Genomic DNA, 23,410 nt, shown 5'->3' with positions numbered 1-23,410 from the left:
TATAATGGTCGAGTAAGTATTGGCTGACCTCAAGACACCTAAGTTTGTGTTCTTCAGTGAACTGTCATGGCGTCCATGACAAACGAACTTTATCATAGGCCAAGTTCATCACGGATGATGGTATTGGCAGAACCATGACTGACGTTCAATGTAAACATTATGCCATCGATAGTAATCTGACTTTTCGTCAAAACCGTCAATTGAGCTTGCTCCATTTTTTCGGCCTTTTTGGGCGTTGACAGGCGCCCTGCTTCCTGTTTGTGAGTCGGTTTTGTCTAGCCACATTTGAATTATCGACCCACCTGAAAGATCTTCATCACAGCAATTTACTGTCCCTGTACTGTGCTAATAGTCTGCCATGAATTTCAGGCCCTTTCACTCCTTATGACCAAATAACCGTATCACTGCTCCTTGTTGTTTGTTTGTGCATATTGCTAATGGAGGGGATATTTTTATGCTGCCACTGCCAGCTCACTTCTGTTGCCATAAAGATCAAGTGAGTTGCATGTTACCACAGTAGTACCAACTGTAAGTATGCTTTCACAGAATGCATATGACTCCTGCAAAAGTTAATTTTGTGGAAGATTTGGATAATTTGACTTAACCTCGTACATTGTGTCCTTTGCATAACTGCAGTTCGCTTCGTTTGGAATTACTTGATTGAACTAAGAAACTGGACTGAACTAAGTATGCTGGAATATGATACAAGTGCCATTTAAATATAAAAAAACGGCTCCTCCTTAAAATATAAAAGTAGAAAAATAATTTCTGATGCATGTTACTCATTTACGTTTTGTGTATAAATGTTGTTCCTTTTATTAAAATTCTCCTGTGATTAATGTTTATGAGTGAGTTGCCCATTTAACTAGGTTAAATTATTTATTTAATTAACTGATCGTGTTTCATGTGTAAGGGGTAAGATAATACTGTGCACCACATAGGCTACTTAAATAGGTCACTCATTTATAATTCGTATAAATTTCTGCAAGCTATAGCAGTGAAATTGCACATCTATGTAGTTTTAAGTCTTTGGCTACAGTTCATGGAATATGAGAGAGCTTTCGGATGTAGTCGTTTCATGTAAAAATATGTGATCATGGTACATGAATATCCCACTGCAGCGACTCTTTAAGTTAAGCTTCTTTTTGTAGCGTCTGAACAACTGATTTTCAACAGATATTGCTATAATTCAAATTGTTAAACACTCATTAGCTTTTTACATTTCTGCCAGTAACCGTTTTCTCTTCAGACACAACTGAAGCTCCGTCTAAAGTAATAACTTCTAGAGAACAAATAAGTATCAATTGTGGAAGAGGCACCACTGCAGGAGGCTTTCAGGAATGTGATACCAACAATGAAACATTATATCCTTAAGAAAAACTCATAAAACCTCAGCATAAAATACTGTCACCTGTGTCCGCAGGACTATACTATTTTCTGCAATGTAAACCATGCGAAATGCCTTGAGGCTAGAATAGAACTAATGTTTGTGTCGAGGTCCACTGAGACATAATTACAGTCAAAGAGTTCTGTCTCATAGGCAGTTGAGAGTTATCACTAAAGTCTGGGATTATAGCCCTAATATAGGTTACATTGGCACACTCCATAAGGTGGAGTTCCCCATCTCAAGAACATCAAGGTTGTGTTTTCTGCTCCGTAACAGAGACAAAACACGAAAGCGGCTGTTGCAGATGGCCTAAACCAGTGATGGACAAACCGCAGCTTGCGCAGTTGATATGATGGCGGCACACCACTCACTGTTCACTCTAGTAAACTTTTTCACCTACCTTTCACTCTTGCCTCTAAAGGAGTGTCTCTGCCCTTAAACAACTATTGAGTCACGCCAATCTATATGGAACTGCGACACAGGGATCCATATTCGAAATAATATTGTACTGAACATTATTTCTGAAGTGGCACACTTCCACAACAGAGCAGTTCCAGTAACAAGAGCTGCACGTGGGCCTGTGGGGAACAGCATTGTTTAGTCGTCAGTGTGTTGGGCATTCTACAGTACATGCTTTGCGTCAGTGAAATTCTTCATTTTAAGTCATTAGCCCACTAAACATGTTTTAAAATAAGAAGAGCATAAAACATAAATAAAATGAATCTTTGTGAAACAAATGACATAGAATTTTCTTCCATTGATCCGATGCTTACATAGTCACAGTGAGGAGTTTGTGGCCTGTAGTACTAGCTAATCTGAAAACACCTGGCGTAAGACGTCTTCCCTTTAGCTGAATCAAATTACAAAAGAAGAACTCACATGTATGTCCAGATAGGTATGGGAGCCGTTGTCCCTACCCATTCTGTGTAGTTATTGAATAAATACTGGCCTATGCTGTAACTTTGCAAGGTCTCAGTGCTGCCCTTGAGTTTTGATACACCAAAACAGCACTCATGTAGTGGGATATACCTCAATACAAAAACTAGGCACAGAAGGTGAAAGTTATTGAGAAACGAAAAGATAAAAATTATTAACTTAAAGGGACCACTGATTCGAGTGACATCTAGAGTTGTTCATCATTCACAGTTTCGACAAGACATGAGAGACATAGGTGAATGGATCCTTTAAATAAATTATATTTAAAGTGTAACTGAGTTTGGTCAGACTCAGTTCACTTCGCTTTGCAACAACAGAAATATAAAAACATACGTGCATAACAAAATGCTTTGCTGGCCTTTACAGTTTCTGGCTTAGGTGATATGATATTCTCAATTGATTACTAAAGTGAGCTGCTGAAAATGTACAATATCTCAAACACTCACATGATGATAATCAGATTCGTAATAGTAAGACACATAAATACAGTATGTCAATACCAATGAATAAGCGTATTAAGCAATTTCTAATTTAAGAGTGGGAATTAACATTAATCAAAACTAATTAGGGACCCACACAACAGACATAAAACTGTCGGGGAAAATAGCGTGAAGAGAATACTTTACGCTGTCCAGAAGGTATAATACTTTTAAAAATTGATGGAATTTTAAGATTATTTTTAATCCGGTGTTTACTCCATGACACGTTAACATGAAAATAGAAGTTCTCACTGAGAGTTCACAGAAAATGAGAAACAAGTATATACAAGTATGTCTCGCCAAACTTCTTGACCTTAATAGCTGCAACTACATAACCAAATATATAGTTAAATCCCAGGAAACAAAAAAAGAGAATTATTCCAGTCCAGTGGTAGCACAAAGAAAAGCTGAACCTGATTGTGAACAGTTTATCAAACCTTCTTACGGTAAAACCTAATACTCAAATGAAACTATAGCAAGCACAACTTAACAAAGCAATTTTGACAAAGACAATCTGATGATAAATGTAAACAAGTATGAAAAACCAGTAAACATCTTTATCAAACATCGTGACCATCATATATCACGTAGTCACATTTAGGTACATAAGTAAAAAATAATGTAACCCAATGAACTATACAACAAACACTCAGTCTACAACTTTGCATCTGCCGTTTTTTCTCGAAGTTCGAGACTTTATTGTGAAAAACTTACAAAAAATTTACGAGTCGAAGTATTGGCCATCGCTGGCCCCTGCTTTCTCCCAGTTTTAGGGCAGCATACGAATCCCACAGTGGGCAAACTGGGGATTCTTTGAGGGGAGTCATGATTCGATCCAAGTTTGCACATGTTCATATGACTGTATGTGCTACTCAGCTAGGTCGTGTCTCATAGATCGAGAAAGTTGGCAGTCGGAGGGAGGAATATCTGGAGAATACAGTGGGTGGGGTAGAACCCCCCATTTCAACGTTTCCAGGAATGTTTTGACGGGGTTTTCGACATGGGGTCGCGCACTGTCATGCTGTAAACTCATTTTTTCATGCCTATCGCTGTAGTGCGGCCGTTTGTCTTTCAGTTCTCGGCTCAGACACATCTATTGCTTTCGATAACGATCTCCTGTGATTGTTCCCGTCGGCTGCAGTAGCATCGAAGGCTTTCTCTCTTTCACAACCAAGCCGGTCTTCGACGTCAAAATCACCAATCGTGAAGCATGGAAACCATTTTCTGTGAAGTTCTGCCACTAACAGGCGTCTCATCATAGGTCTTACCCAGCTTTTTATGAACCTCAGCCGCAGATTTCTTCATATCAAAGGAGAAAATTAAAACCTCCCGCAGGTGACAATTATTGGGCTCGTCAGCTGATACATTCAGTCGAGAGTAACTCTATGATGCAATCAAAAATCGACTAATATTTTGGTGGCCTTATGTACTCCAGTGCCTAAGCTTGCTGTATGACACTTAACGACGTACGACTTGCACCACTACTTTCCACTACTGCCGTCTATTGCAAAAGGGCGGAAGCAAAGTTGTAGACTTAATAGACGACTACAGTAGTAGTCATAGAATAAACCATTATCATTCGCTTGTCATGTATTATAAAAAAGAAGAAAAGAAAACTAAATTGTTACGTTATTCTGTATCCATAACTGACCTTACAGAATTGCATAGGTGTTTCATGTTTTGTTTCATATTTACACACTTCTTGACATCGAAGGCCTACGGAATATTAATCCAGAAATTCTTTGAAATAAAAATGAACTTGAAATTCCAATAACGAAAACAGAAAAAATCAGGTTTCCTACAGCACAGAATAAGTTACATGAGTGCTAAATTCCAATTACAGTAGAGATTTGTGCCAAACGATGATGCAGTGGAATGTGACGCAAACGAGGCACATTCTGGCATAACTTCTGCGCGTAATCACAGCGAGCTGGAGATACAAGAAGGCGATGGCCACAAGCCTGCACTTTCTATTGTAGTTGTAAACGACACAGGCCGAAACTGGGCAAGCGACTTTAAATTAGAAAAGTCTCTCCTGTATGGGAATATACAAAATGGACGTACGAGTGCAGATTGTAGGCACATGGTTGACGACATACGGGAGTTTGGGTCTGACCATGACTCGTGCTTGCATAGCCTAATTGTTAGGCGACTGCTTGCGATAAGCAGGAAACCCTGGTTCGAGCTGTGGTCTGGTAAAAGTCTTTCCTGTTGTCATTCGGGTATACAGCTGACGGTTTGTAACTGTGAATGGATTTCATGTATTTCATAACGGCTTTAGTCGCTTAAGTGCCTGTTCCTACGGACATGTCCAGAGAATCTTTATATCGTATTTCTGAACAACACAGGCATTGTAACATCATATTTTCGATATTTGTTACATAAACTAAAACACAGTGGAGACACATCGGAAAGACGAATGTTATGATACAGTGAAGTGCTAAGAGGTGCTAGAGAAAAGATCAATTTGGTTGTCAGGTAAAATTGAACCACTTACGCAAAGCCACCAGTGCAAGAACCCACGTGATTTCGCTGAGCACAGGAACAGAGATGACACTGGAGTTTGAAATGGCTCTGAGCACTATGGGACTTAACATCTGAGGTCATTAGTCCTCTAGACTTAGAACTACTTAAAGCTAACTAACCAAAGGACATCACACACATCCATGCCCGAGGCAAGATTCGAACCTACGACCATAGCAGTAGCGTGGTTCCGGACTGAAGCGCCTAGAACCGCTCCGCCACAACGGCCGGCATGACACTGGCGTGAATGTTACAAAGAACCACTGGAGGTACCAATAAATAGTCTTCTATTCGGGAGAATTTAAAAAAAAATGAAGCTATGTGCTAAACGCTTAATAATAAGAACAGGAGGCAGATTGGATTTAACTTCAGAGCAATGCAGAATTGCGTTCACAAAGGGTTGCTTGTTTAAGTTTATCTTGAGGTACTGGTAGTCTACGTATTAATCAAATAAAATAACTGTTCGGAAATGTCAAATCCACCTCCGACACTTGGCAAAAAAGTGAAACAACGAATGGAAAATGGGATGGTAGCCCTGCAGATAAACATCGAAATTCTTCTGACCGGCAAAATTATGAAAACTAATTCCCATCCCTCTAAAATTATCCCTCATAAATAGCAGACATCAAAAAGGAATATTTTTAAGATGAACTTGATACATCTTACATCTTTTACACTTCCAAAGAATTCTTCGTACATAAAGTATTACAAATTTGACAGTTTTTGTCATAACCAAAAGTCTGACAATACAGAGATCCAGAAAATAGTATACAAGAATTATAAAGGTTGACATAAAGATATTGGGCTTCTAGCACAAGAAGAAGGAGAAGGATAGAAAGCAGAAAAAGAAGACTACCTCTGGTATGTGCCACCTTGCAATTTACACAAAGGTAAAATACTTACTAACAAACAGCCAAACCCAGCACAAGAGTTATATTCGATATGTGATGCGTTAGACAAATTCTGAAAATCTGAAAATCGGTTAACTTCTTAAAAAATCTTGAAACAGAATAAACTTATGGATTATTTCCCTCGAGAAATGCAATATCGAGGCAACTAAATAAAGAAAGTAGTATTTGCACTTTAAAGTTCAAAGGCTGCATGTGTAAAACACTTCTGCAAGAGTAACCTAAAATAAAATAATGATTTCTAAGTGTATGCACAAGTATTTTGGTTGTTACTTAAATAACCTGAAACTTTTATATGAAATAGAGAACGGGGAAAGAGAGGTAAGTGGTTGGTGGGAATTACTGACTTTCAGATGCACAGGGTATTGTGGTAATGCAATGGGAAATCGACATAAAAGTTTTCTGGGTTGGGTACCGCGTCATAATGTAAAAACTACTGCTATAGAAAAGCCAACGTTTCGGCCACGATTGCAGCGGCCTTCTTCTGGGTCTAATGGTGCGTTCTAGCTATACAGTGTCCTTTATATTTTGTTGTTAGTGTTCACTGCGCATGCCATTACGTCATAATTTTAAAAAGGTAGTTGGTTTATTGGTCACTTAAGGAAGAAGGAGAAGTTTGCTGTGTGTTTACCAGCTGCTGGACGTCGGCCGCGCGGCGGCAGTTACTCGCCGGTAGTGCTCGTGCCTCGTGTTGACAGTGCGGTCTGTTGGGCTCTGATTGCTGGCAGCCAAGATGGGGCAAGCCTGAGTCCATCCTCCCTGTTCATGTTGTTAGGGTGTTTGAGAATTTCGATGGCCTCTCTGATTTTGCGTTTCGTCTTAGTTGGCTGCTTGGCCAACACACAGGCTTCGCTGAATTTTATTTCTTTTCCGCAGTCAAGGTGATGTTCTGCCACTGCGGATTTATTGTGTTGCCCTAGACGAATGTAACGCTCGTGCTCCCGAATGCGCGTTGCTATTGGCCTACCAGTCTCGCCGATGTATGCCTCTCCTCATTCGCATTCCACCTTGTAAACACCTGCAGTGTGTAATGCATCCACCTTGTCCTTGGTGGAGCCTAGCACGTCCTGGATCCTACGACCACTATAGAAGACAGGCTGCACTCCAGCGCGGCGAAGGTGTTTGCCTATTCGGTCAGTGACGTTTTTCACATACGGTAAGCGTACTGTTGGCTGCAGTTTGTCTATTTCCTGCTTATATTTCTTGCTTGTGTTGGTCGACAAGGCTGTGTTTATCGACTTATGGCTGTAGCCATTGGCTAAAAACGTTGTGCGTAACCTTTTGAGCTCAGGTGTGATGTTTTGAGCATCACTTAGGCGCTGACCACGGATTGCCAAAGAGCGGATGACAGAGTTCTTCTGCGCTGGGTGGTGGTAGGATTGGGCGTGCAGATACCTGTCAGTATGTGTAGGCTTACGATATACTCTGTGTCCCAGTGTGCCCTCCGTTCTCCTGTACACTTCGACGTCTAGAAACGGGATAGTACCATTCTTTTCTACTTCCAGCGTGAACTGTATCTTCCCGTGCATACTATTCAGATATTCGTGGAACTTGTGTAGCTCCGTTTCACCATGAGGCCATATAGCGAACGTGTCGTCCACGTATCTAAACCAGCAACGTGGTCGTAAAGGAGCTGAACCTAGGGCCGTTGCTTCGAAGGCTTCCATGAATATGTCGGCCGCCAGCGGAGATAGGGGAGACCCCATTGCTACGCCGTCTGTCTGCTCGTACTATTTTCCTTGCCATTTGAAGTACGTTGAAGTCAGGCACAACTCAACCAGGTCGCATATGTCTGGCGGGACATGCTCCTGAAGGATGTGGATGGTTTCATCTACTGGCACGTTCGTAAACAGTGATTTCACGTCAAAGCTGACCATGATGTCCGTAGGTAAAATTGTTTCTCCTTTTAGGCGTGCTATAAAGTGTGTCGAGTTCTTCACATGAGAGTCCGTCTTGCCAACTAGACGTCTTAGCTTGCGGGCTAGGTACTTTGCCAAGTTGTAAGTGGGCGAATTGATCCCATTCACTATTGGCCTCAAGGGGCAACTTTCCTTATGTATCTTTGGAACACCGTAAATTCTAGGAGAGACTGGTACTCTGGGAATAAGACCCTTGGCTGTGTCAGCGTCAATTCTCGAGTCCTTAATCGCGGCCTGCGTCTTTCGAATTACCTTCGCCGTAGGGTCCGCCCTTAGTTCTTTGTAGATGGGATCATTTAATAATTCTTTCATCTTGTCTTCATACTGCAAAGTGTCTAAGATGACAGTAGCATTGCCTTTGTCTGCTGTTAATATCACAATTTTATCATTGTTCCTCAGTTCCCTGATAGCTGCTCTTTCCTCTCTGTTAAGGTTGTGTTTCTGTGGCTTGGCACGTAGTAGGAGTCGAACAGTTTCCTGTCTAATTTTCTCAGCTTCTATCGCAGATGTGTGCCGGAGTGCTGTTTCCACGGATTCGATAATTTCTTCCGTGGGAATCCGCTCAGGTGTGACGGCAAAGTTTAGTCCTTTAGCTAGTGCTTCTGTAGCTGCGTTGCTGATGGGATGAGAAGAGAGGTTCACCACTGTTCGAGACGTATCCAGTCGAGGCGTAGTATTCCGTGTTGACTTTGCTAGCTGCTCAAATTTCTTCTTCTGGCGGATGGCGGCGGTTTCACTAGCTGCATACGCTTGCAGGTGAGTGATTCTGTCGACGTTATTCCAGTCGGTAGGCGATAACGTAGATGCTAGCAGAAGATGTATTTGCAGCAACTGTTTGTTGTTGAAGTCAAGTTCTCTCCGCACCTGCTGAATACGCTCCTTCAGAAGAGATTTACTTGCTCGCCTGTAGATGCTTCTTGCTTTGTGAGTGTCGATGTTAAATTTGAACTGGAGAAATTTAGGTACAATGTCCTGATCCCGACACCTCTTCAAGTAGATAAGATCGTTGAGAAGTTTCCCTTTCTTCTTCCTGAATGTTTCCAGTTTGCGGATGTTGCTGTGTGTTTCCTGCCCATACAGGTTGCTAATATAATTGTGTAGGCTTCCGCGGCCAGAGTCAGTCGACATAAAAGTTTTCTGGGTTTGGTACCGCGTCATAATGTAAAAAGCCTACACATACTGACAGGTATCTGCACGCCCAATCCTACCACCACCCAGCGCAGAAGAACTCTGTCATCCGCTCTTTGGCAATCCGTGGTCAGCGCCTAAGTGATGCTCAAAACATCACACCTGAGCTCAAAAGGTTACGCACAACGTTTTTAGCCAATGGCTACAGCCATAAGTCGATAAACACAGCCTTGTCGACCAACACAAGCAAGAAATATAAGCAGGAAATAGACAAACTGCAGCCAACAGTACGCTTACCGTATGTGAAAAACGTCACTGACCGAATAGGCAAACACCTTCGCCGCGCTGGAGTGCAGCCTGTCTTCTATAGTGGTCGTAGGATCCAGGACGTGCTAGGCTCCACCAAGGACAAGGTGGATGCATTACACACTGCAGGTGTTTACAAGGTGGAATGCGAATGAGGAGAGGCATACATCGGCGAGACTGGTAGGCCAATAGCAACGCGCATTCGGGAGCACGAGCGTTACATTCGTCTAGGGCAACACAATAAATCCGCAGTGGCAGAACATCACCTTGACTGCGGAAAAGAAATAAAATTCAGCGAAGCCTGTGTGTTGGCCAAGCAGCCAACTAAGACGAAACGCAAAATCAGAGAGGCCATCGAAATTCTCAAACACCCTAACAACATGAACAGGGAGGATGGACTCAGGCTTGCCCCATCTTGGCTGCCAGCAATCAGAGCCCAACAGACCGCACTGTCAACACGAGGCACGAGCACTACCGGCGAGTAACTGCCGCCGCGCGGCCGACGTCCAGCAGCTGGTAAACACACAGCAAACTTCTCATTCGACGGTGGCCACCAATCATGGCACATAACACAAGAGCCAATGGACAACAGAGGTCATGTTCTCCCTCCACCGCAATAACCTATTAAAATAAAGTTCCCTCTCCTTCTTCCTTAAGTGACCAATAAACCAACTACCTTTTTAAAATTATGACGTAATGGCATGCGCAGTGAACACTAACAACAAAATATAAAGGACACTGTATAGCTAGAACGCACCATTAGACCCAGAAGAAGGCCGCTGCAATCGTGGCCGAAACGTTGGCTTTTCTATAGCAGTAGTTTTTACATTATGACGCGGTACCCAACCCAGAAAACTTTTATGTCGACTGACTCTGGCCGCGGAAGCCTACGCAATTATATTAGCAATGGGAAATGTTGGAAATTTGTGCTGGACCAGGACTCGAACCCAGATTTACTCCTTTATATGAGTGGAGCCATCCGGACACAGTCGCTGACTGACTGAGATTTATGACTTATCGCACGCTGCAACGCCGTGTCACTATTCCATTTACCATCTACTCATAAATTACCGATTTCCATAAGAATGCGGACGATATTACTGCATCTACACTGACACAAAAATCAAGGAGCCGTTGTGATTTTGCAGAAAAGTATACATCTGAGTGCTGTCTATCCTGCTGTCCGTGTCTGACAGAGCAGACACCACACAAACACCGGATGATCAAAAAGTCAGTACAAATTTGAAAACTTAATAAACCACGGAATAATGTTGATAGAGAGGTAAAAATTGACACACATGCTTGGAATGACATGGGGTTTTATTAGAAAAAAAATTCACAAAATGTCCGACAGATGACGCTGGACAGCAAAACGTCAGTGACTGCGCATGACAATAGTGTATAAAAGGAGCTGTAATGAGAGAGAGAATCAGATGCGCCAGCAGTCGCAGCATGTTGACGTTACCTGAAAAGGCGCTTTTAGTGAAGCTGTATTATCACAATGGGGAATGTGTTAGTTCAGCGTTACGATCCTATCAGCATAGGAAGGGGATTCGAATGGGTAAAGGTCCGTTGACAAATGCAGCTGTGGCGAGAATGATTTCGAAGTTCGAAGCCACGGGTTGTTTACTCGATAGACCCGTAGTGGCCGACCGAGCACAAGGCGTAATTCTGCTGAGACAGTTCAGGAAGAAATGGAGACTGTAGCGGGTTCGTCTATGCACGGGGAAGTCAGCGGTCGTGCAGTCGCAAGTCGCACCGGCATTCCGTACACTACTGTTTGGTTGGCACTTAGGCGTACCCTCCAATGCTAACTGTACAAAATCCGTCGGCATCATGGCGATTTAGTGAAGCTGAGGGCATTTGCGGTGTGGGCTTTTCAAAAGATGGCGGAAGATGACGATTGGTTGAGTAATGTGTTGTGGACCGACGAAGCTCATTTCATGCTTCGAGGGTCTGTCAACGCCCACAAATGCAGAATTTGGGCTACCGAAAATCCTAGAACTGTCGTGGAAACTCCATTGCACGACGAGAAAGTCACGGTATGGGTTGGATTTACCACATCAACCGTTATCCGGTCTTTTTTCTTCGAGGAAATGCGTGATTCTCGTTTTGTAACTGCTACTGTGACATGTGAGAGGTACGCCAATATGTTACAGAATCGCATCATCCTCAGCCTGGCTGAGAAACACCTGCTGGAACGTACGATGTTTATGCAGGATGGTGCTCCACCCCATATCGCTAGAAGCGTGAAAGATCTCTTCCGCGCGTCGTTTGGTGATGATCGTGTGCTCAGCCGCCACTTCCGTCATGCTTGGCCTCCCAGGTCCGTGCTATTATTGGCTTTGGGGTTACCTGAAGTGCCGGCCGCGGTGGTCTAGCGGTTCTGGCGCTGCAGTCCGGAACCGCGGGACTGCTACGGTCGCAGGTTCGAATCCTGCCTCGGGCATGGGTGTGTGTGATGTCCTTAGGTTAGTTAGGTTTAAGTAGTTCTAAGTTCTAGGGGACTTATGACCTAAGATGTTGAGTCCCATAGTGCTCAGAGCCATTTGTTACCTGAAGTCGCAAGTGTATCGTGATCGACTGACATCTCTAGGGATGCTGAAAGACAACATCCGACGCCAATGCCTCACCATAACTCTGGACATGCTTTACAGTGCTGTTCACAACATTATTCCTCGACTACAGCTATTGTTGAGAAATGATGGTGGACATATTAAGCATTTCCTGTAAAGAACATCCTCTTTGCTTTGTCTTACTTTGTTATGCTAATTATTGCTATTCTGATCAGATGAAGCGCCATCTGTCGGACATTTTTTGAACTTTTGTATTTTTTTGGTTCTAATAAAACCCCATGCCATTCCAAGCATGTGTGTCAATTTGTACCTCTCTATCTGCATTATTCCGTGATTTATTCAGTTTTCAAATTTATACTGACTTTTGGATCACCCGGTAGATTTATAACTTGAAACTGTAGCATCTGGGCTGCATGACCGCCATGGTGGGTATGTGGCTAGTCGTGACAGGTCACGATGTCTGCAGTTCACTACCCTGGGCCTGGTTTCAGTGGGATGGTGGAGGTTGTCGTGATAGTTCATCACGGAAACTGTACTGGACGAATAGTCCCTCTATTTCCTATCAAGCTACTGCAGTGGAGGTGGTGCAGGGGAGATGGCAACCATCCTTCGTGATGTATGCTTACTTCAGTCTGCAGAGGCCTCCTGGTGTCATCAGTGGCGCATAGAACAGACAGTGCATTGCATGTTCCCTCGGGCAACGATGACATCAAATGGAATAGTGCCGTCAGCACAATAGCAGAAGTGCTATCGCCAGCTGCTGTGCAGCACCCAGAAAATTCAGTCACAACAGCTGATTTGTTTATGCTGCTCAGTTTGAAGGATACTGGGGCAGGTGGAGTCAAACCACAGCACGCAGCATGGATGACAGCAGTGCTGTGTCCCTGCTCAGGATGATGAACAGTGACATTGTCTTCCTGCTGAGGCTGTGACGACTGGTCAGCTAGAAGGCCGAGTCTCAAACCCCCATGCCGCTAGGAAGACGACTAACGCCTGTTGGCAAATACCAAGTGGGTGTCTCACCAGTGGAGAAGTACCATATGGACACCATCCAGACTTAGCAGGAGCAGAGACATGTGGCTATTGTAGATACAGTGATCGTGGCTTACTGATTCATTCCTATTTGAAGAGTGGTATGGACCTTCCCTCATAGCTAACAGCTAGTGATGAACGCATAATGTCTGTTTGAGTTAAACTTGTATAATAGCAAGCCTGACCAAGTAGAGTTTTTGAAACCACAATGCTCCTGGCCACTACAATATAATAGGCTGGAGGTGCCAGGAAAATCTGTTGGACAGACATGACATCACTTGCCCCAGCTTTCCCATCATCTTGGCACCTACAGAAGCCCTGCTCGTGCCATAACATTTAGCGATTCCTTTTTCAGAGGCTCTGGGAGGTGTCATCTACAGCGCCAGCTTACTGAATGCTTGCCTCAGTATGCTTTGTGTTTGAGAGGTCCTGAGACACCCGCCTATGACATCATTTGACTGCTTTGGTTGCAGGAGCTGTTTGCTATGAAAGATGGAACTATGGCGCAACAAAACACAATATACTCATGTATACTCCATGACAGATGGAATAACAACATAAATAGATGAACAAAATAATCTTTGTTATAACAAAGACACAAGGTACACCCACAAAATACTTCTTTGAAACAAAGTGAAAAGTAAATTGCTTGTAACCAAGGGATAGAGTATAATAGTTTTTATTTAGTGCTGTAGTACAGGAACTCGCTTTTTTTTAAAGAAATGATCTTAATTCATTCAAATTTTCACTGTAATGTCCTGTTTAAGATTAGCTTTTACCTCAGGATCACAACAACTTCGCAATGTACTCATCTTAATATCATTACCATAACAATTTAGAAAACATTTTAAAAGCTTTCCTGAATATCATTAGTATCATCATTTTATAAAACTCCTAAAACAACATAAATTTTCATAAAACCTTAAAAACTCGTGAACATAAGTGTCATCATAAAATTTTCAATGCTCATTCCACTCCTTCCAGCTCGCAATACTCACATCAAGAATGATGGAACATGTCACATGAAATTTATGTTGTCGTAATTTTCAAGACAATCAGCTGATAATCAAGTGGGGTACCTAAACACAAGAAATTAGATGTTTGTGGATTACAGCATTCTGAATGACATCAGATACCAGTGTAAACACGCCATGTTAACAGGCATGGTCTCCACTGCCCATTCCCAGGATCGATCATGGGTTCCCTGCTAGGCGTGAGGAAGAGGATGGTTAGGTGTTCTCATGGATGGCTCATGATGACAAAATAACAACATTTATTACCCATCTGCCATATATTGGTTGTAGGCCATCTGGACGAGGTTTGCTTCCACTCAGCTGGCTGCCCTATGCTGGGTCTGTAGCTGCGCTGACATAACTCGGAACTGCTGCCTCGACAGTGGCGCTCTGGCCTAGCTGGATCATACTTGCGACAGCTAGAACCATGTACCACGGGCCTCCCTTTGATCGTGGCTCTGGGGCTATCACAAGTGGCGGCCGTCTGGTGTCGGCAGACCAGGGTCCCTGTCTCAGGCAAGGTCACAGCGTTTGTGGTGGCAGTGGCCCGGGACGATGGCGACACTGCGTTACCACAATGCACCCCAAGCGTTGACTGCCATGACAGGTGCCTGTCTGTTGATGGCGTCTGACGATAGTTACGGCGGCGGCGTCACTCTGGCGCCTTCTAGGTGATGACCCGCACTACGATGATGACTATTACGATGATCACGATGGCAGTGATGACTCCGAACTGGTGCCTGCAGTAAGTGACACACACTCCGCGTTCCAACACTTCACGATGGTCGATGTTGACCAGCTGACTGCCGGTCCTTAAATATTGCATTCTGCCACTGACGTCTGCAGTTATGCTTCCCCAGTAGGTCGGTGGAATATTTTGGTGTTGCTTGGCTGTCGTAACTGCCCTCGATATTTACACCCAGGCGTGCAGCGAGCTGGATGGTTCCACAGCATTCTCTTTTGTGTTGCTGAACTCGCCGCTCCTCTGACTCAATTACACATTGGTATCATACCATCGATCGGCGCAATAGAATGTGACACATATATGACTTCTGGCTCCCAGGATTTCTGCACATTGTAAATAACTTCATTACAGTAAAAGTCCTTCTTTTATCCACCTTAATAGCTTTAATCATTCGATCCTCTACACTCCCAACCTCTCAGGAAAGTATGTGTTTCCTCATTCTGCTTTTACATCTATTTACACAATGACTCCATTTACACAATTTAGAACCGTCTACCAACTGTATCATATTTATACAGTCTACTTCCTCTGAATCTATATAATGTGGCTTGTCACTACTAATTACACTACAGTTCTCTCTCTTATAAACAATTGTTCCTTGTGGTCCTTGAGCACACTTAGTCTTTGGTTTCATGAATGTTCACTCATTACTCTCCCATGCTATTGTGATCGGTTTAAAACCGTATTCTGAAGCTTGGGAGGGTTGGAATTTGAGTAACTCTTCTCTTGAAAAAGAAACAAATAACTATGATAACCACAAGGAATACACAAGTGGCTGGTGTTAATGAAGCAATGACTACCAGTTGCTGCTGCTACTTATTTCTGTTCCAGATCCACGCTCGAGGTCCTAGCATATACTGATAATTCGCTATGTTATCCTGTTTCCTTCACTTTGCTTTTTCCTTTTTCTTCTCCTTATCCACAGTTTCTCTCCCCCAGTCTATGGAATCTACGATCAGACTAGGCAAATTGCCCATATCCCCTTAAACAGCATAATTCGGCTTTTGTGACTATCGAAGGGCAGGTGGAGAGCTGCAATTTAACGTTAACCAGCAACATAATCTCTGTTGACTACTGGGGGCTGTTATGCTGTGACACAAACTTCTTCGTTTTCCCCTTCGGCACATAAGGATTCGTTAACATGACCCAGTGTCTTGCATGGTACTTAGGTAACACTGATTTCACATCATGTGCTCTTTCCTGTTTCTTTAAAACCTTTGTATTCATTTTTTACCTTTGTCTCCAGGTAAGTTTCACTCTCCTAGCAAAATCCTTCACTGACGAGATGTCTCCTTGTGGCGGAGCTATGCAAAACTCAAAGGGTTGGCATCTTGCGCCGAAAAATTACTTCTTATGGGGACAACGCTGTGCTCTGGTGAATCCAGGTAGACAAAGATGCGGCTAGACATCAACAGATCTTTTAACTTCTGGAACGCCGCCTCGTATTTATCTGTCCAATGAAACTTCACTCCTTTCTGTAGCAGTTGCGTGAGAGGTCTTCCAATTTCTGGCCATTTCACAACATACATATGGCAAACATTTGTGAGCCGCAGATAAGATTGCAACTCCCTAACCTTGGTGGGTGTTGGAAAATTTTAAACGACCTCAACTAGCTTTGGGTCATTACAAATTCTGTCTTACCCTACAATGTGACCCAAATACTGAACTTCTTGCAATACAAAATATTTCTCTAAACCGAACATTAACCATGCTGGACACAGACGATGAAACACTTCACGCTATCATTCCAAATATTCATAAATACTCTTTGGATACACGATTATGTCATCTAGGTATACCATTCACTGGGTACGTTGGTTGCACTAGGGGATTATGTTCTGAGCAAATCCAACCCACCCAGACAATAAGATATAAAAAATTAAACCAATAAAAAATTAATCACACAATGAACTCTAGCTCATGAAAAACATAATCATTATTTTAGCTCCCTCGAATCTGTTATACTTTAGTTTAATATCACCATCTTCAAAACACTGAAAGTCCAATTCATTTATTACTTTATTAAACCTGTCTGGCAAAATAATTTTAAATTTAGTATCAAGCTACATATAAATTTTCCTTTCAGATCTAGTATTTAAATAGTTATATCCCATAATTTAATACAATTCATTTTTCGCTAGCTCACCGATCTTTATAAACCAATCAGAATTGCTATAATTATTTATCCTCTTCAGTAGACAATCCATTCATATAGATTTAAGAAAATATTCAAAATTTCCCCTCAAAATTCTAATCTAATCATCATATCTTAAATTTTTCTTAACATACACGAATATGTAGGAAATTGTATTTTTCGGAATTTTTTATCATTAAAAGTGGCAACTAATTTCATTGTAGTTTTCTGTGTGGGTAACACATTCATTCTCCTAGTCATATTCATGACAAAATTCTATTATTGTTATATAAGCACCATTAAAGTTAATCAAATTCTCATTTTCATCAGTTGTAGTTATTTTTAAATTTCGAATTGAATAAAAAAAAGTAATATTTAAGGGATAATGTGGTTCATGAATTATTAGTCTACCAAATTCTGTATTAGGCTTGAATGAGGTAACAATATTAGTTTCTTGATGAAAACGATCAGTATGCTTTACAAACATTCCGAAAACCAAATTAAAAATTGTATTTATTAATTCAAATGGAATAATTTTAGGAACATCATTAGCAACAGTCTTTTCATTAGCCTCAACAATTTTTTTAATAAATCCAAGGACACAATTGATAATATCTTTTATATCCATATATAACTTAACATCAATCTCAAGGACAGTCTGTTTAAACGTTCATCAGCTTGAATGTGAATATAGGCTTTTTGGAATGAATAATTTTTTCTAAGTTTTTCAAACTATACTGGCCAGTGGGAATTTCTGTCGTTTCTCCAGCACAATATAATTTATTATTTATCAACATAATATTTGGACTTAGGAAAATTGAATAAAAGCGAACCAATGCAACATTACTAAAGCTGTCTTGTATAGGTACAGTTAACCTTTTCTTCAGACAGACGAATTACCACTCAATTGAAATAATCTGCTCATTTAGTATTAACAATTTATTTAATTAAATGAATAGTGATTGGGAACCAAAAATAAGAATTCCAGAGAAGAAATCAATAAGTAAACATGGTAAACTTTTATCAAATTCTATTTGATGTGCAACCATAGGAGCAAGTGGTAATGGAAAAACAACATTAAAGATCGATCATTATATTCTAGTGCTGGGATGGTTAAACTGGAATAAAATTAATCATTTGTACATTTCTTCTAAAAGTTAGATCAACTGAAATATCGAGAATGTAATAAAAAGGTGTAAAAAATGAAGATAAGTGTAACATGGTCGCTGCCCATTTATAATGTCAGATGTACAAAGTACATGGGTGATGGGCTAAGGCTTTCAATAAAATTAATGAATTCAATGTTTATGGTGATACCTTGGTAACAAAACTGGAATATTGTGGACATGTGCAACAGAGAATGGGTGATAGATTGAGGAAGCTATCAAGAGAAATAAAAGGAAAGTTCCTGCCTCAAGGAACATCTGTCTCTGGACAATGCAGATTGACAGAAACTGAAATAGACTTTCTTCAGAAGACCTTCTTCAGAGTCATTATAGACTAGCCATTCGACGAAATGCACCTCTGAATGAAGTTACAGCAATAACAAAAGCTGTTTGGGCCATCTACCTTCATAAGTTGTCCACAGATGACCACCCTGTTCATGGACTTTACCTAAAGGAGCAGATTCTTGGTGTGGTTACCAAAAAACAAAACCAAGTCATCAGATGTAATATCATAAGCATTCCTTTCCTAGCCTGCTATGAATGAAATAAAACAAATTTTTAGATGCATGAACGACCTTATTTTGGTTAGTAAATCTCCTTATGGAGACACTCAGAATACAAACAAAAGTTTCAACCACTGCATATGGGAAAGATTACCCAAGAACGATTTTGTAGGACTAAATACATTATAGTTGGTGTACTATATGCAGTGATATGTTTCAATGATGGAGTGATATGAAGGTTGCAAGTCCTGAGAAATTTAAGTGTAAAATGTGTTTCCAATCAATTGCTTGCGTGTGACAGACAGTAGGTGCATGAAGCTTACAGATTCGCTCTTCAAGTTACCAAAGAGGGAAGAAGTACTAAAAGGAATGTGAAGAGGAAGCTTGAAGATGGGGAAATGCTGCAAGATAAAGACTATGCTTCAGGAATGTTCCGAGACACAGTTTAATTGGACTCATATCTTAATTCGCAAATTTCTGCAAGTTGTATTTTTCAGAATTCACATACAAATATTTCCTAAAGTTCATAAAGCAGTGCCCTAATTTTTTGCAATAGTCGATAATTATGTAATGGACATAAGCTTTATTGCAGAATCAACTAAATTATAGAAAAAATAACGTTTTTATTAGGAAAAATTAGAAAAATTGAAATGTGAGATGTAATATTTAATTATCCTTGTAATATACGTAATAGGTAAAGTTAAAGAGGCCTAGCTCCTCAGCCATCATGTCATGCATATCTGGTAAGAATTTGGTCTCCTTCAAATGTATAACATTGGATTAAATGGTACCTCAATTTGAAGAAGCATTATGGAAAAAAACTGCATCAATTTCTTTGTAATTTTTAATAACCCTAATCATCAAATATTTGATAAAGGAAATTTTTAATGAATTTTTTCCAGCACTGAGGGAAAAATTTAGATGATTCATTGCAAAGAGAAAGAGAAAAAGTTGGTGAAGTCTTAGTAAAAAGATATTCAAAAAAACCAATCGAATATGTCTAAATGAATTATGTTCACCAATTAATTGACAGAAATAAAAATTATCACAATGAAAAGGTGGGAATAGTGCTAATGTTGACAAATAAATTTAGTGATTTCGTCGTTAACAATCCAAAAGGACTTCCATATTTGATCAGAATTTTGAATAACCTCCCTCATACATTTTGTAAAAGTGAAGAGCATGGAAAAGGATTAGTTATTTAAATAATGTACCAAAGCCTGAGATGCATCTTCTGGGCTATAAATTTTGTGGACCTTTCACTAAACTAAAAGAAAGATCAGCACATGGAGATCAAGGAATAAATCCATTAGATGGAACTTGCAAACAACATGACAGTAACAATTGTGATCATAAAATTATAGAAAAAAGACATGAAGCTGACAAAGAACTTCAATTAGCTGCAAATGAAAGAATGCATGCAAGTGATGTAACATTAGGACAAAAAGTTGCAGCCACTGCAGTTAAAGGCATTATGTATGGAAAGAGAAAATTAGGTATCAATGAAAATGTTTGGTGAATGTGAAAATTTCAGTAGCAGTAACACACTTTTATCTAAAAAATATTAATTCTTATAAATTTTTTAATCTATATAAATGAATAACTTTCAATCGAATATACTTTGCTACCTAGTGGCAAGAATAGAACAAAATTAATAGATTTTCAAATGAATAATTATCAGTTAAATAGTATTGAACCATTTTTAACAGATGCACAAGAATGAAAACAACTGAAAAAAACTGGTGGTAATTACTCATTACACAAGATGTAATTACTGTGAAAAAGATTTTTGATTATCTAACAAAAAAGAAAGAAGGCGCTGGATTAACAAAACAGGAAGATGGATTTCTTCCATTACTCTTAGCTGCATTACCATATCTAGCAACTATTGGTTCACTTGCTGCTGGATCTACAGCAATTTCAAATGTAGTAATAAACAAGAAAAAATCTGATGCAGAATTAGAAGAACAAAGAAGGCATAATCAAGCAATGGAAAAGAAAGGTGCAGGATCTAGAAAGAAGTTTACAGAAAAGTAATCGATTTCTATCCAACTGCATTAAGTAATTTTTATATAGAAGAATTAGTTAAACAACAATTAAAAACCAAACACTTTTGTGTTGTCCTAGAGAATAAGAATCTGTAATAGTTAATTTAGATACTTCTGATCAAGTTGGTTCTCACTGAGTTTGTTATCATAAAATTAAAGATATAAAATTTGTTTTTGATTCATTTGGTGGTAATATACCGATTAAACTAGTTAATTATTTGGGAAAAAATATCTGTACTACAATGTTGAGAGAGTATAAAATTTTTATAAAGTAATTTGTGGTCATTTATGTGTATTTGCATTGAAATTACAAGTTTAGTGACATTCTGATTTTATTAAATGGACATTTTTGGAAATAAACTCTTTAAGGATTTTCAGTCTGCAGAGCCAAAAAATGGTACTCAATTAATTTCAAAATTTGAGTCATTAATCATAGATTTTATATCCTTAATAGATGCAAAAATAAATAATCCAATTAAACAATTTCATAAAGAATTTTTGCCATTTTTAAAGTAATTAGAGGCTATATTGTCTTTAAGGGTAGAAGAATGTCGAATGTAAGTGACCCAACTGACGCTAAGGATGTAGTGAACAAACGTTATTTACAGAATGAGTTATCAAATGTTACAGAACGTAAATATACTATTATTCTAACACAGCTGAATAATTATGACAGTAAAATCGGTCTGTCAAATTACTTTACAAGAAAAGAAGTAGAGAAAGCTTTTTCAGATTATTTTACAAAACAGATTTAACTCCATACTTACATAAGGTAAATCTTAAAGCTAATATATATGATAAACAAATTATTGAATTTTGTTTTATGACTGGAAGTTAACAAAAAATGCATACTTCCATATACAATTTTGGACTTAAAATAGTCATTAATTGTTGGTAAGAATATAAGTAGAGATTTAAAATCTGATGAGTGTGATATCACTGTATGGGTGGTTGATAAACTATACCAAATAAATAATAGTAATCAATCAATAATTGTAAACAAATCAAATTTTCTCAATTCAGATTAAAAGATTCTGTTAAAACTCTTAGAGTTGATGTAAAGTTAATTATATTTGATGAAATAATTTAAATCTTATTAAATTTTTTATTCTATATAAATGGATAATCCGCACAGGTTAACAACTAAAAACTGAAGGTCTTTGTAAAGTATGTAAAAGCAAAAAAGGTCTTTGTAAAGTATGTAAAAGCAAAAAAGCATAAATTGCTTAAAAGATTTTGTAAGTGTAGGGGTGAGCAAATCTCTCACCTCTAATATTCGTGAAGAAATTATTAATGAATTATATAAACTGATGACAAAAATTTTATTACAGTATCAACTAAATTATAGAAAAAATAACGTTTTTATGAGGAAAAATTAGAAAAATTGAAATGTGAGACGTGATATTTAATTATCCTTGTAACATACATAACAGGTGGAGTTAAAGAGGCCTAGAACCTCAGCCATCATGTCATGCATATCTGGTAAGAATTTGGTCTCCTTCAAATGTATAACATTGGATTAAATGGTACCTCAATTTGAAGAAGCATTATGGAAAAAAATTGCATCAATTTCTTTGTAATTTTTAATAACCATAATCAGGTTCAAAATATTCGAAATACTTCTATTTTGACATCCCGGATATTCAGGAATCCAGCCGGACATTCACATCGTTCCCGCACGATATTACAACAGCATGCCTTGTTGTATTCTTCAGATGCTACCTGAGACTGGTCCTTGGGTCGACTGAGTCCAGTATTTATGCCTGGAAGGAGCTGGGCGTTTCGTAATCGGTCCGCGCCGAGTCGAGTGTTCCGTCTGTGGTCCACGCCCGCCAGACTCGGCTTCAATGGACCCCTCCAGTCAGGGAAGTTCCGACTGCCGTCCGCGCCCGTTTATGCCGTCCTCAACGTTTGTGGCTACATTGCCCCTCTCTGGGCGCCGGCATTCCGACCGCCGGCCGCGTTCGGCCTGGCCGTCTTCTGAAGTCGATTTCATGATCGGGGGTGTGTCAAATCTGGTCTCTAATGTCCGACACTTCGTCTCATGGCATTTCTCCCAGTCTCCAGTTCTATTTCTTGTAGAATCTCGGAGTGTCCTGCATTGAGGCGCTGGATTCTAGGCCGTGCTGATTTGGTATCCCGAGTCACCCATTCCTCTAGAGGTATCCAGAAGGCACTTGAACCTGTCAGTCAGCTAAAGGATCCAGAAGAAGAACCAGAAGAGGCAAAGAAGATGGCATACCTGCCATACGCTGGACATATCTCTGCCAAAATCAGCAAGATTCTCCAGAAATATGACATCAAGAGCGTATTTTGGCCACCCACTAAAATTGGGGCTATACTGGGGAATGTAAAAGATGACCTGGGGCTATGCAAGCCAGGTATACATTGGCCACACCACCAGAACTGTGGACATCCGGTGTTAAGAACACCAGAGACATACCAGACACAGACAGGCAAGTGAATCAGCCATAGCAAAGCATTGTCTGGGACTTGGTCATTCAATGGATTACAGTGACACCAAGATTGTGACACAGACCCCAAAATTTTGGGACAGTGCCATTAAACAAGCCATTGAGATTAAGGTCACAGATAATCTAATCAACC

This window comes from Schistocerca cancellata, chromosome 11, assembly GCF_023864275.1.
Source record: "Schistocerca cancellata isolate TAMUIC-IGC-003103 chromosome 11, iqSchCanc2.1, whole genome shotgun sequence".
Classification (NCBI taxonomy): Eukaryota; Metazoa; Arthropoda; class Insecta; order Orthoptera; family Acrididae; genus Schistocerca; species Schistocerca cancellata.
The sequence above is the reverse complement of the archived record's forward strand: the minus strand, read 5'-3'. Positions refer to the sequence as shown.